At 37.9% G+C, this 15,384-nt stretch overlaps 1 protein-coding gene and 1 long non-coding RNA gene across 9 annotated transcripts in view; one reads left to right on the top strand and one right to left on the bottom strand.

Annotated features, from left to right (window-relative positions):
• The window catches only part of LOC139357567 (uncharacterized), a 48,962-nt gene extending 37,811 nt beyond the window's left edge, over window positions 1-11,151 (top strand). Inside the window, exons 4-5 of the long non-coding RNA XR_011610982.1 lie at window positions 3,770-3,925; window positions 11,031-11,151. This is a non-coding gene — a long non-coding RNA (uncharacterized lncRNA). The remainder of the gene's footprint in view (window positions 1-3,769; window positions 3,926-11,030) is intronic.
• LOC105484363 (FAT atypical cadherin 3) overlaps window positions 1-15,384 on the bottom strand; it is a 695,427-nt gene that overhangs the window by 308,750 nt on the left and 371,293 nt on the right. The gene's annotated exons all lie outside the window — the stretch shown is intronic.

Genomic DNA, 15,384 nt, shown 5'->3' with positions numbered 1-15,384 from the left:
AAAACCTACATTTTTCAGAATGTACTTGTGGTCAACATTTTCTGCACTCTCCCAGGGAGGCAAGGAATATGGCAAACCTCTTACTCCTGCTCTCCACACAAGCAGCCAAAGAAGAGCTGCCTGAGAAATGGTCCGAAGGCTCCAAGAGCTAAGAGCTCCCCAGCCATGAAGGGGCCTCCATAATGCACATGGTAGAGCATGGCTGGAGCCACAGAGCCCGAAGTTTACAGTGTGACTTTGTCCGTTCATCAGTTTTATGAATCTGGGCAAAAGATCTAAACTCTGATTTTCCATTTCCTCAGCTATGAATCAAGAATAATGATGTCTTATGGGTTTGCTATGAGAATTAGAAAATGTCTGTCACTTGTAAGGTACACAAAAAATATTGGCCAAAAAAAAGGTAGGAGTATTCATTTACTTTGAAAAGATGTGACAGATAATTATGTAAAGGATACCAGTTAAGCTACAGCTAATACAGTCATAAGAAAATTCCCCTAGAGTTGTTTCTAACCAGAATATGACCTATAAATGACTCTGTTATTTGTGACATCAGACACGTTTTCAACAATTGGGTAATTCATTAAAACAGTGTGCAAGCCATTAGTACATGCAGGAGAATACAATGAGACAGGGATATGGAGAAAGGATATTGAGGGTGGGGTCTGTAGAGATGATGAAAGGGATGAAATAAGAGGCACAGAGAAGAAGAGTTAAACTGGAAAGGAAAGAGGACAAAATCCACAGGAATGCTGGTCATTCAAGCAGAAAAGAAATTCACAAACTCTTAGTAACACTGAGTGGACCCACTATGAGAGAGCTACACAGTAACTGCATTTAAGCTCACCAGAATTCCATTGGCCTTACTGAGAGAGGCAGGAAATCAGCACTTGGTGGTACTATGATAGACGGTGTCTGCCAGAATTGAAGCCTGACGGAGATTATTTAGTCAAAACTTTTTTATAAACACAGCCAGTATGAAGGAGGTTTGTTGTTCTTATAATTGGACACCAACGAGCTGCTATCTGCTTCAACAGAATGGAGGAAAATGCTCATTCTCACTGTATCCATGGTTTACTCCCTTGCACTGTCTGTGCATGAGATGGTCAACAGAGAGACAGTTCTCTCTGTCATCAAAGCGAGAATGGTGGTGGCCTGGAGCACTGTATCTGCAGGCCACTTGATCTGGAAGAGACCTTCACCAGAGCACAGCACCCATAACCTCCATCAGCCCCAGGAGTGTCCTTGAATGTGCCAGCAATCAGAACATAAAATTGTGTTGACTCTACAAATGTGGCTTCAAGACAGATCCCTGGAGTCCCTTCTAATCAGACTGCTTCTCTGAACTCATTCTATATAGAAATTCTGGAGCTGATGTCAGAATTCTTCAGAAAGTGGCACTGGGTAGTCAGAGTTTACAAGTAACACAATGGTGAAGGCCTCAAAAATGGGGTGCCTACCCAACACAAGTAGGCTCGCCCCAAGAATTCTTAAAAGGAGAATATACGCAAACATTAGTGTGTTTCTTGTCAACAAAGTGGTTGCCCTGTCTATTTATTGATAAGGATGACCTGGGAAACATCATTTTCATAAACTTCCTTGCTCCAACCAGCTCTACGTCACTCCAATCCCCTCCAAACTTGTATGAGCCATACTCAAAAACATTGCCCAGTGTACTCTCTTGTTCCAGGTTAGTCAAAAAAAGGTGTCAATTATACCTTTCTGTCCCAGGAACCCAGATCCCAAGCATGAGAGCGTGACAGAAGGTTGGGAGAGCTAGTCTCAGGCACCTGACCAACACCGTTACTGCAAAACATCAATGGCAGTGGAGAACATGCCTATCGGGTGTCAGTTGTGAAGGTGAAACTCCATATAAATGAGGTCATATTTATTTATTCTGTCTAATGCCTGATATACTACCAATGAATACTTAAAATATTTCCTAATGAGAAAGCATGTCCTGTACCTTGGAATAAGATGTGGGAATAAGCTTGCCTTTATAAAGGACTTAATTATTACTTCATTATGTGAGCTACAAAGGTCTTGTTCTTTTCTTTCTTAGTTCATAGATCAATCAAAGAAAGACCAAATTCAACAACTGGGGAAATCCTGGGCCAGGAAGTACTACCATAATGTTCTGGAAGAAAAGCAATTTGTGTTGTGGACAGAATACATTTCTCTCCCATTATAACCACAGCCTGTTAAAAGCCTGTCAGGAAATAAATAAAACACTTTTTGTTCCGTTGCCCACATCCCTGTGCTCAATTCAACAGATTCCAGCCTTCTCAGAAATGCAATCTAAGGTGAAGCCAAGAGGACACACAGGCTGGGGAGGGGAGGACTCTCTGAGAAGCCTTGATGGGGATATGGGCTCCTCCATACTTGCTTCACAAGAGACTCTGCCTCCATCATCCCCTCCTGAACTCTTGTGGTATTGAAGTCAGATTCAGCTGAGAGGCTCACATCAATCTGAAATCCCATCATCCCTGCCAAACAGGAGCTTTCATCTTACAAAGGAAAAGGAGGCAGTGAAAATAAGGCATGCACATGGTTTGTGTGGAGTACACATGGGCATCATGATATTCTTATTCCTAGCTCCAAAGGATACACACACACACACACACACACACACACACACTCATGAGTCTATATGTATTCATATATATGAATAAGCAGCTTAATAGGTACAATTTTTCTAATAACTTTATTTTAAGCTAACCATACTATACATTTTTTTTTTCCTCTAAGCAATCTACCTCATTCCCATTTAGATGTACTACTAAAATAGAAAGCATTCTGAAGCATATTGTGGATTTTGGCAGCAAATATCAAGGGTAGAAAATGGGGGGTGGTGCTGGATTTTATAGCGGTACTACTGCAAAACGTGTAGGCAGTCTTTTGACTAAAGGACTCTGAGTTATGAACAATTGATAAATACCAACAGACCCTAAGTGTTATGAGTTCAGAGACTCAGTTGTGCTTTTCACCACTGTATCCCCTGTATCCAGCACAGTGCTTGACACATACTAGGTATTGAAAAGATGTGTTCAATAAAAGTCTAGCAGGCTGATTGAATAAATAAATGAATGACTAAGGTCATACAGGAATGAATACACTGGAATGAAAAATGGCCTTTGTTTCATGGTTCAGAAGACCTGAGGAACAAAGGAGCCTACATCAAATTCTTCTCTTTGTTTGTTTTAGTTTTGAGATGTATCTTGGCTCACTGCAACCTCCACCTCCTGAGTTCAAGCAATTCTTCTGCCTTAGCCTCCTGAGTAGCTGGGATTACAGGAGCCCACCATCATGCCCAGATAATTTTTGTAATTTTAGTAGAGACAGGGTTTCTCCATGTTGCCCAGGCTGCTCTCGAACTCCTGACCTTGTGTGATCTGCTGGCCTCAGTCTCCCAAAGGGCTGGGATTATAGACATGCGCCACTGGCCAGCCATCAAATTCTTCTCTTCTGCAGCAGTGTAAGTTACAGGATGGATATCCCAAGGTCTTGCACTCTCACCTGCAGCCCCTTAAATCCTGACTCTGGTTCTGGTGCCACACCTCCCACCATGACACATGTCCCTGTTTACAGATGGGAAAAAGGAGGGTCAGGGAGGAGTCCTTGCTTCTCATGTTTTGTTGCGAGCATGTGTGCAATGTAGAGTAGAAATCCTGTGTTTCTGGCACCACAAACTAGAAGTAGGAACATATGCGACTGAAATAATGCTTTATAACAAAAATTTGCCATACCTCATTATCATTTTTTGTTTCAATAGACTTTCCTGACCTAGCCTGGGAATGGAATCATATGTTATATTGGCATGCATTCCAATGAGAGATTAGCAAATATGTTTTAAATAGGATCTGCTCATAATCGTGGGACTCCTTTCATGCGAAGCCTTGTGAAACACAGTACTACATTTTGCAACAAGGTCAGTGCTGCAGACTGTTAGATTTCTGTTAGTTACCCTTCTAGAAGGTAGAAGACATAGGGTGTACTTGATTGTTACTTGATGCCATGGATAATTGTTGACCAGCCAACTGACTATGAAGAAAATACTCTCAGAGCCCAGTACAACTTAGCTCAGGATCTTTCAATCAGTAAGTCCTCTATAAATGGGATTAGATCACTTCACATTCATTAGGATGGCTAATATTAAAATAAAAAAAAGAAAATGACATATAACAACTGTTATGTGCCCTGCAGACAGGAATGTAAAATGGTTCAGCTGCTATAGAAAAAAGTATGGTAATTCCTCAATAAAATTACCGTATGACCCAGAAACTCCACTCTGGGTATATGTCCAGAAGAATTAGAAGCAGAGACTCAAAGAGATTTCACCCATGTTCACAGCAGCATTATTCACAATAATCAAAATGTAGAAGCAACCCAAGTGTCTATGGACAGATGAATGGATAGAAAAATGTGGTATACACACACGATGGAATACTAGTCAATCTTGAAAAGGAAGGAAACTCCGACACACACAACATGGATAAACCTTGAAGACGTTATGCTAACAGAAATAAGCTAGTTACAAAAAAGACAAATGCTGTATGAGTCCACTAACATGGGGTACTTAGGGCAGTCAAATTCAAATTCATAGAAAAAGAAAGTCATCAGGGGCCTGGGGGAGGGAAGAATAGGGTGTTAACGAGTATAGGGTTTCAGTTTTGCAAAACGAAAACAGTTCTAAAGATTGTACAACAATGTGAATATACATAATACTACTGAATTGTATACTTAAAATGTTTAAAATGGTAAATTTTATGTTATGGATTTTACCACAATTGAAAAAATAAAGTCCATAGAAACAAAATATGCACCATACCTTTAAATACCTAAAGAAATAGAATTCCTTAATATCATCAAATATCCATTAATGCTCAAATGTTCAGTCATCTTATAAATGTAATAAATGTTCTAAAATATAGTTTGTTTCAGTCAGTATCAAAAAGTGATTTATACTCTTAAAAAGACAATTAGCGCCAGGTGTGGTAACCCACACCTGTAATCCCAGCACTTTGGGAGGGCGAGCTGGGCGGATCATGAGGTCAGGAGTTTGAGACCAGCCTGACCTACATGGTGAAATACCATCTCTATTAAAAATACAAATAGTAGCCAGCGTGGTGGCACGCACTTGCAATCCCAGCTACTCAGGAGGCTGAGGCAGGAGAATTGCTTGAACCTGGGAGGTGGAGGTTGCAATAAGCCAAGATTGTGCCATGGCACTCCAGCCTGGGTGACAGAGCAAGACTCCATCTCAAAGAAAAAAAAAGAAAAGAAAAAAGACAATTAGGAGATTTCCTGATACATTGTTGGGCAACATCATTGTTTACAAAAGAGTTAGTGATTAGATAAGTTTAAAACTGTGCCATGTTTGCAAGCCTAATGAGAGTGTGTCTTTTTTGTCATTCCCCTAATATTATCCCTTATTTTTGAGAACAGTTTTAGGTTTACAGAAAAATTGAGCATAAATTACAGAGTTCCTATATCCTCCATCCACCACTTCCACCTCCCTATTTCTTGTTTTAGTAACATGTGTCACAATCATGAACCAATATTGATATATTATTTTTAACTAAAGTCCATGGTTTACATTAGAGTCCATTCTTTGTGTTATACAGTGTTTTGGGTTTTGACAAATGTACAAAGTCATGTATCCACTATGTGTCTTATTTATTCTACATCCCTCAAACCCAAGAATGAATACTGAATAAATGACTTGGTAGTCCGCCCTTTCAATTTAACTACTGTTGAAACAAGACAGATCCAAAGAAATAAAGATAGAAAATGTTCATTTTCCTTTGCAACAATTCATATGTCAAAAGTTAGATTCTTGCTATTCTGCCTGCAGCTAAAATGATAAAATTCTATGCCTTTTTTGGAGTAAAAATATTTTAAGCTTCTGTGTCATGAGCTTTGTAAAATAGCTGGGATGCTTATAGTTCATTAAAAATTGACTTAGTATTCCTCCTAGTCTCTGCAATAGTGAAACTGCATTAGACATGAAAACATTTTCTGAAAGATAACATTACAGGTAAAATAAGGAGATTAAGAGTTAGGTAATTAACATACTAAGCGTCCTATTTGCTATGATTCTGCTGTTAGTGATGTGGTTGTTTATGTTAAACTAATGTACTCTTTGGATTAACAGAAATACATAAATACATCCCACAGTGTTCCTAAATACTTCCAAAATCATCTCTCCCTCAGTGTTCTTTTCTCACAGTGCTACATGTAAGTGAGGACTATGCCGAGGAAACCAATCCAATGCAGAAAGTTCATTTGTGGCAGATGCAGGGACCTATTAAGAACCATCAGCTATCCTGGTCTTACTTCAGAGAAGAGAGATATTAAACTTCAGTCTAAGAGGATGTGAGGTCACCACAGCCACATTTGCAAAGCTAGAGGGCCATCTTAAGTACTTTAAATGGGTTTTATTGCTTTGTTCCTAAGGCAGGTAAATTTATATTTGGCTTGGAAATAGAATTATTTCAAAGAGTCCTGCCTTTGAGCTAGCATTTTGGAGACCCCATCATAAACCCTCCAGGCCATTAGTTTGCCCTATTTTTTATTTGACTGAGGACACACACAGAGGTCAGACTGATCAGGCTTGTGTTTGAATTGTCTGTCCAGTAGTGAAAATGGGTCTGTGTTGACTCATCCATTTCTAATCAATTTTCTCTTGTAATCGACTTAGTACAGTTTAGGCTTTGTGTTAAAATCTCAGTTCATCTGACCACAAATACTGAGATAGAGAGTTGTTTACAAAACTGAGGAAAAGTAAAGAACGTAGGCAAAAATAATAAATGCCTGCTACACACATCTCCTTCTTTTCTGTTCCTCAGCATCAGCAAACTATGCCCAGCATATAATGAATAGGCAATAAACCCCTGCTTACTGAAACACTTGTACCTGACCCAACTAGATTACAAAGTAGAGGATTTTTCTTTGAATCAATAAACATTAGCTTTCAAGTACTTGTTTCTTTAGCTTCTTATATTTGGTCAGCTAGTTTTAGGGTTTGACAAAGGTAGTGATAATTAACTAAAATCTGAGTTTGCTTTTTTTATGAGAAACTATATTTTAGAGAGCCTGACCTCTTCCTTTCACATAATTTCTCAGATGCTTTTTGGTCCACCCACAATTTTGCTTCTACCTACTCATGTTGTTTATTTTCACTTACCCCCCTCCACCCTCTCCAAACACAGCTGGGTGCTCGCTTCCTAAACTTCTCCATCTCTGTAGCTCAGCCCTTCTTTCTGTCAGACACAGACTTCCTGCAATTGTTAAGTCCAACTAAAGTTTGAAAGGCCAAGTTCAAATCTTCCTTCTCTCAAGTAGCCTTTGCCAGACTTACTCATTTTGAATTAATCTGTACCTCCCCTATATTCCCACAGTATACTGCTTATACCATTATTATACCACTTATAAGTAACTTCCCTGGACTAGAAAAATTCTCTGTGTCAGCCTTTACCTACTGAGTACTTGAATCATACATAGAACTTGAATCCTAGCAGCTTCGTGGAGAATACTTATTAGAATGACATTCAATGACACCCAAAAGAATACAGTGAGGAAAAAGGTGAAGTTCTATAAGGAGAGAAATTTGTTCCAACTTAAAAATCTACTGAAATTTAATTTAGTCCGTTTGGGCTACAGATGAGCATCTAGACATCCATTTACATTGGTTTGAGTAGCAGCCTAGTGTTCTGTGTACTTCCTGTGGGTACAAGATTGATTTCCTGTATTTAAGCATCCCTTTATGACAAACGGTGCTTGATAATAGAAGTAGACAGCAGCCTCACAATACGAATAGCCTCAATTAGGCTTCAGTTATATGTGTCATATATCTGTTATTGAGATCTGAAGGGAAAGAATGCTATTTATGTTGTGTGTGGGGGCGGGGCGGGGAGAGTGAGAGAGAAACACCATCAAAACTCAATCAAGAAAAAAGCTTAGTTGAGTAAAGCAAATATGATATATCCATTTTGCTGAGCAAGTGAACAAATTCAGGCTTAAGTAAGCAGCATGATTAAATTAGGAGGAAAAACTTGTGCTTAGTGTGTATTTACATACAGTCAGGACTTGGTATTTGTAAACTGAAATTTGCTGTATTTCTTCATACTTGAAGCAACTCATTCAACACATATATATGGAGTGGCTTTAAGTGCTAGTCATGTGCCCTTTGACAAAGTTTTCAGTAGTAAAGGAGAAGGGTCATAGCACATGAATCTGTGGTGACAGCTGCCACTTGCTCACCCATATCTGTTTTCCTCTTTCACGATAATGGGAAATCATGGTCATCCCACTGGAAACCACACACATTTTCCAGCCTTTTTTACAAATGGGTATGGCCACTTCAGGCCAAAGGAATGTGACTTCCAGGTCACTTCCAATGTAAAAGTCAAGCCATATGCCCTGGAGTTCCTTCTTTTCCTTTTTTAGTAGCTGGAACATGGACATGCCTATAACCCAGCATCAACTATGGAGATAAAGATAATACCCAAAGAGATAGTGGGGCTCACCATAAAGAAATCATGGTCTTTGATTAATTGTTCAGAATAGTGCCACCCAATCAACTTGTACTCTCACCTCAGACATGTCACATTAATGAGAAATAAACTGTCTGTCTTCATTATGCCACTGCATTTTGGGAGTATCTTTGTTACGACAGCTTAATTTTTACCCTAATTAATATAATTCGTCATTAATTCCCTAAGAGAAATCTTCCCCCAAACTGTTGGAGGGAGGCTTGGCTGCAATTCACCTTCCTATCTAGATTCAGAATGTGGACAGTCTATAGATAAGCATATTTTGTGGGAAATGTGTCACATACTATTTGCTTTTTTGTGGATCTTTGGCTGCCTTCTCTCCACCCAAACCCATCTGACTGATGTCTAACAGAAGAATGGTTGATTTTGTTCTCATCCCATCTGATGAATGGTCTGCACCAAGTCTCTTACTCTTTTCATCTAAGACAGAATAAATACCCATTTTCCTCTGTGGAGTGTTTTGTTAATTAATGTCAGTAGGGCAGAGAGTGTTCCAAAGTAGAACTATTATTGTAAGCCTCCTTCACTTCAACTGCATAAGCAATGTTGGAACTAATCACTCAAGAAGTAAAATCAGTAGGAAGTTGCCAAGAGGGTCAGACTGTAATTAATCAATGAGGTCACTGCCAATAACAATAGTACATTTGTTACATGTGTAACTGGATTTAGTGGATGTACCACACTCATGAGTTACTGAAAAAAAATTCATCTCTGCCCTGGAACAGCATCTTATTGCAAAAAGCAAACAAAAAATTGTTATGCCAAAATGACATCAAAAAGGACCAGCAATGGAAACTATCATTAGGAACACTGTTGTTCTAAAAAAAAAAAAAAAAAAAAAAAAAAAAAAAAAAAAAAAAATTCCAAGGTAAATAGTAGAAACGAGACACCACTGTTGAAAATATGCATGCTCTCCAAGTCTATAGCATAAACTCATTGGGAAAGGTCAGAACTTGGAGATCCTTAGACCTATACAGTCAACCTTTTGAGGATGAAGCAAGGTGGGAGGCAGACTATCTAAGGACGTGAAAGTCTTTAGAAGACTCAGAGAAGACTTTGAGTAAAATGGAGGGTTATTATCACTGCTGGCCAACCTTGTTTCTATTCCACTATTAAGGAGCAATGAACAAATTTGTCCTTTGTTGAGATTTGGCTCTAGATAGGTCAGGAAAAGGCTTAAAATGGGGAAAAAGTGAAATTTTGCCTCCAATTTTTGTCCTGTCCCTCAAAAACGCAAAGAATTGGCAGGAAGGACCAAGTGTTTCTTAAAGGAAGGAGGAACACGTTCCGTATTAGCCCTTTAGCACATGATTCAGGGGCCAGAGCTTACAATTCTATATACTCTGAAGTCTCCCTGAGGATGAGAAGTTCTATGTTCTCAAGTCCTCATGGTACAGCCTGAATTCAATAAATTCATCATTCTAAAAACACAATGAAATACTCAAACTCAAGATTTTATTTTGTTAAGCTAAATATGCTACATTACAGCCTTTTTCATGTTAAAAATAAAAAGTTAAAATGGATGGGGACATGTTAGTCTAGTACAACTATAAATAATTTGGTGACATTTATCAAAAGCCTAAAAAATGTGCATTCCTTTGACCTGCAAGTCTACTTCTAGAAATTTATTCTAAGGGGAAAGTAAAGGCAGATTCGTTTACAAGAATATTGATCATAGCACCTTTTAAATAATGCTAAAAAATGGAAAACAGTTCAACAGTGGACATTTTAGGCAACAGAATAAGTAGTGCATGGGATCTACTGTAATGAAATTTCACCAATAACCAGGTTAATATGATTAAATACCTCTCTTTCTATAGATCAAGGTTTCTGTGTAAGAATACTAAATAGAATTTACTGAATCCATCTGAATTTAGGAGGACTGTAAAAGTATACACAATTTAACATAAAATTAAAAATCCTTAGGAAATGTAATGGTATTTGGCCTTCTCTAAAAGAAAGTTGGTGAGGAGAAGAAAATTCAGCTATAAGAAGATTCCTATAGCTACTATCTATGTAAACATACACTAATAAGAAATCTGTTATGTGGCTTTGCATATCTCATTTCTGCCACGCTTCTCACATTTGAAATTACTACAAGGCAAGAAAAGCACCTTTCCCTTAATTACCTGGACTCTATGTTCTAAAAACCTCTCCAGTTAGTATTATTCAGAAACATTATTTAACAAAAGCGATTCAGAGAAATAGGTTGCTGAAATACAGCCCATTTCTTAAAAGCATGATATTTCAATGCATGAAACTATGTTCCCCCCAAAAAGAGTAGAAAAACATTACCATTATTCAGACTCATTATTTGCAATTAACAGAGACACATTTTAATCATGATTAGTAGAGTTTAGTAATCCTTGGTTCTGGGTATTTGGCTGAATTCCAAAAATTTAAATTTATTGACAAAAAGAACTAGAGGGTAACAAGGTAACTATTATCTTGACCATGATTATTATTTGCTTCTTCTAGCTTTTATTTGAAGATATTTTCAAATCACAGAAAAATGGCAAGAAGAGTACAAAGAACGCTCATATATCCTTCACTCAGAGACGTCTTTCAAAATTTGACCAGTGGTCCTTTATAGTAAAAGAACTCAACCTGAGATATCTGTGGTACTGAGTGATCGCAAGGCTTTAGTTTTCTTCAATCAGAACAGTCTTCAGTCTTCTTTGACTTTCATGGACTTAGTATTTTTTAAGACTGGAGGCTGTGCTACAGGTATACTCATTGCTACTGAGGTGCTACTCCTCCCAGGACTTCTCATTGGGCAGACGCTATGAAATGTCTTTTATATAAACACACACAGACATGCACACACCATTGTATCCATTATATAGTTATTTCTATGGCTGAATATATACTTTGAGAATATACCAATCCCTCTAATTCTAACCCAGTATCACAAGAGTCAATCAAGCCTTTACCTTTTCTATCTGAAACATCCTTCTCCTCTCATGGGGAAAAACATTCCCACTATTCAGTATATCATCAGTCATCTCCCGACATGACCAGTCCTTGCTCCTCCCTGTAGCTTCCTTCTTCCAGCTCAGACCTAACCCTACCCAGCCACCTTCTCCCTTTACATGAGACTGCTTATTTTTGACTGAAATAAAGGAAGGAAGGAAGGAAGGAAGGAAGGAAGGAAGGAAGGAAGGAAGGAAGGAAGGAAGGAAGGAAGGAAAGAAGGGAGGGAGGGAGGGAGGGAAGATTGTTAGTTTTTTTTTTTTTTTGGTAGTAATAAGTACCATGTATTTAATGGGGGAAAGAAAACAGGAAAGAAAACAAAGGAGATAGAGGAGAAAGAGGAAAAGAACTGGGAAAAGGAGAAAAGAAATAGCAGAGAATAATGGCTAAGAGCATGGACCCTGGAATCAGACTTAGAGCATGGAACCTGGAATCAGACTTTCTGAGTTTGGGTCTTGAAACTGTTATTAGCCAATTGACTTAACCTCTCTGTGCTCCTGTTTCTCCAACTTAAAACAACAAACATGTATCCATCTTAGGAGACTGCTATGGGGATTAACATGTTCATCCATGTAAAGCATTTGGAGCTGCACCGGTGCCTTGTAGGAATAATTGAATGTTAACTTTCATAACTTATCTATGGAAGTTTATAATTTCTCTTTTTAAGCTAGTAGTACAAGAGATGTCTCTGATGAGACAACTATTTTAAGACACTAGTGAACTTAGACAAACTTTTTGGCTTTTTAGGAAGATTTTCATGTCTACCAATCCAGGCGAACACACACTAGTGGGAAATCTGTTGTGTGGCTTTGTACATTTCATCTTTTTACCTTAAGATGTCCTGGCAAGTATGTTGATAATACAAAGTACAGACAGTGTAAAATTAAATTTATAGTCACCAATATTTGAAAGATTGACGATGAAACTTATTATCATATCCAGCCCTAACTCCTTCTTGTCCCCAACCCTTCATGTCTATACATCATACAACAGAATCTGGGACATCTTGGTTATCAAGAATTTGCAAATATTAATCAATTTTTCAATAACTTCATTGTCTTTGACTGCTTTAATCATTTCTATCTTTTCTCTTCCCACAGGATGTTAGGGATATCATTTTAAATTACAAATCTCTAGCTCAAATAATCTAAGTAAATTCCACAGGCTATTCAAAACACAGCTCAAGGCAAAGTACTATCCTCCAGCTGAGATAATGACTTAATTTTCTACCAATCAGTCTTTTTAATTTTTTCTTTCTTTTTTTCAATCTCTGAAGATGTTCTTCAGCATGTTTAGAAAATGAAGTGGCCCCTAAGAAATATTCTAATTTATAAATAGTTACCACACAGACCTCAGTGAAGATCACAAACTATCAAAGGACTAAAATATATGCATTTCCCACTCCTTTTCTACCATCTCCATCATCTTATCAGTAGCCTGTTGAAGACCTCTGAAACACTAACTCAACATATGCTCTCACTTTCAGTTGTATGAATGAGTTAAGGGGCATTTGGGCAGTAAGATGAAAAGGGGGAAAAAAGCTGCTAAATATGTTTCTTTAACCTTTCAGGAGCAGACTTAGCTAAAATGCCAGCTCAAAAAAAAAAAAAAAAAAAAAAAAAAAAAAGCTTTCTGTACCATGAAAACCACTTCAGTAAATTCTATGAATTACAGGTAAATCATTTTTTTAAAGAAATGATTAAAAATACAAAGAACGGATCTTTGCAAAATTCAAGAAGCACCATTGCAGGCACCAAAGCAAAGTCGCTGTGCCCTGGGGAGTTGATGAAGCTATGTACGAACAGCTGATGGGATGAATGGCACACCTGATCTCAAACACATATAATAGGTACAATAGTAATAGTTGTCATTTATGGAGATTCAAAAAGAGCCAAGACATGTTACTTCCCTTAATCTTCTCAAAAACAAGAAAGATAGCAGTATTCAACATAACCTTTTAGACAAGGAAAAGAAGAGTTGAGATTATGAAACTTGCCTGAGGTCACCTGGAAATAATTCAAACTCTGTTCTATCTAAGAACAATATTTGCATTGCCACAGAATTTGCACTTCTCTTCGTTTAGTACCAAAAGAAATTTAAGATGTCTAACGTAGATGCCCCAATCCAAATACTTCATCTGCTTCCTCTCTGGTTTTAATACACTATGTGAAATCATATTCTGCAGGTGAGTAGAGTCAGGTACCCTCATCTCTAAAATCTTTACCAATTAAAATGAAAGAACGATGCATCTGTTGTCTGGGAGGAAATCAAATTTTAAATAAACAGAACATCAGCTCCCCCAATATCAACTACAGTGACAATGGGGGTGGGTTCTGAGGTTGAAGGGTATAAGGGCTCATTTTGGAGCTTTAGAGGCAGGGCTGGGTAAAGGAGGACACTTTTGTGATAAAAATTTATCAAGAGAACTATTGGCAAAGAGAACAGCAGAGTAGGGAGCAAGGCTCAGAATGGGAGGCAAGGAGACCAAAAAAACACATCATTTACACTTTGCAGTTTTGCTGAGGTTCCTGGAGACAGATTACGTCAGGAATATTATCTTAGGTTGCTTATATCTGAGCTAATATATAGGTATCTCACTTTAAGAGGCTACAGATCCATTTTCTCCCATTAGGTCTGGTTTCCACAGACCAACCTGGTACAAAGCTTTCCACCGAATCCCTGCCTTCACCCAACAGAAAGGAGGGAAAGACAAAAGAAAGCTATCTTGTAAAGCTCCCTAGACTTTTCCCCTGTTCTTCTTCATTAATAGGTAAATGAATTTCTCTATTCAAAGAGAATATTCCAAGTCCCCTTCCTTAATGGGAAAGGTCTGTATAATGCTAATTAGATCCACTAAATGCAAAGATATTTTCTTTTAGACAAGGGAGTCTGAATTAAATTTAATTTCATGTAATTGAAAGAAATGAGTAGTTTTCTTTCGAAAAAAATATTCTGCAAAGTGCTAATTTAATTTTACTATAATAGTCTAATAAAGGAAACCAATATTTACAGGGGAGTATATTAAGCAAAACACAAAACTGTTAAAAGAGTATTTAAAAGGTACCTTATCGTGTACAATGTATTTTATCTTCACTGCTTCCAGTAGTACTTTTAGTGACGAGGCTTTTGGCCCAGATTTTGCTTTTATGCTTAAAAGAGGTCCATCCCTACCTTAAGATAATATTCAGAGTACTGCATTTTCCAACTACTGGATAGGACTTTTATCTTAGAAGCAGCAGATCTGAAGATGACCCAGAGGCTATGTAATTCACTCCTTTAAACAGATGGAATCTAGGCTGTCCCAAAGAATGCCATGTCACAGTATGCAGCATCATACTTCACATTCGCCAAGCCAGGAATAATGCTTAGAGAGCATATGCCTCTTCAGACCAGCAGGTTTCAACTGAAGTCCAACTTTGGAAAAATTCTCCAATGCCTCTGAGCCTCAGTTTCCTTATCTATAAAACTCTGTATATAAGAAATACCCCTCAGAAATGTTATATGAAGGATTGCTAGAATTATCAAATTAAAATATAGGAGTTTCAGTTAAATTTGAATATCAGATACATAAAAATTAATTTTTAGGATAATATTTTAGGATATTACAGGATGTATTATTTGCATCCTATATTTTATCTAGCAGTGTCAGAGGCATTTGAACCAGAGCAACTCCATCTGGAATAGGAGCTGGATAAAATGAGGCTGAAATCTAGTGGGCTGCATTCCCAGACAATTAAAGCATTCTAAGTCACAGGCTGAGATAGGACGTTGGCCCAAGATACAGGTGATAAAGACCTTGCAGATGAAACAGGTTGCAGTAGAGAAGCCAGCCAAAACCCACCAAGACCAAGATGGCGAC

This window comes from Macaca nemestrina, chromosome 12, assembly GCF_043159975.1.
Source record: "Macaca nemestrina isolate mMacNem1 chromosome 12, mMacNem.hap1, whole genome shotgun sequence".
NCBI lineage: Eukaryota > Metazoa > Chordata > Mammalia > Primates > Cercopithecidae > Macaca > Macaca nemestrina.
Note: the sequence above shows the minus strand (reverse complement) of the source record. Positions and strands in the feature narration are given on the sequence as shown.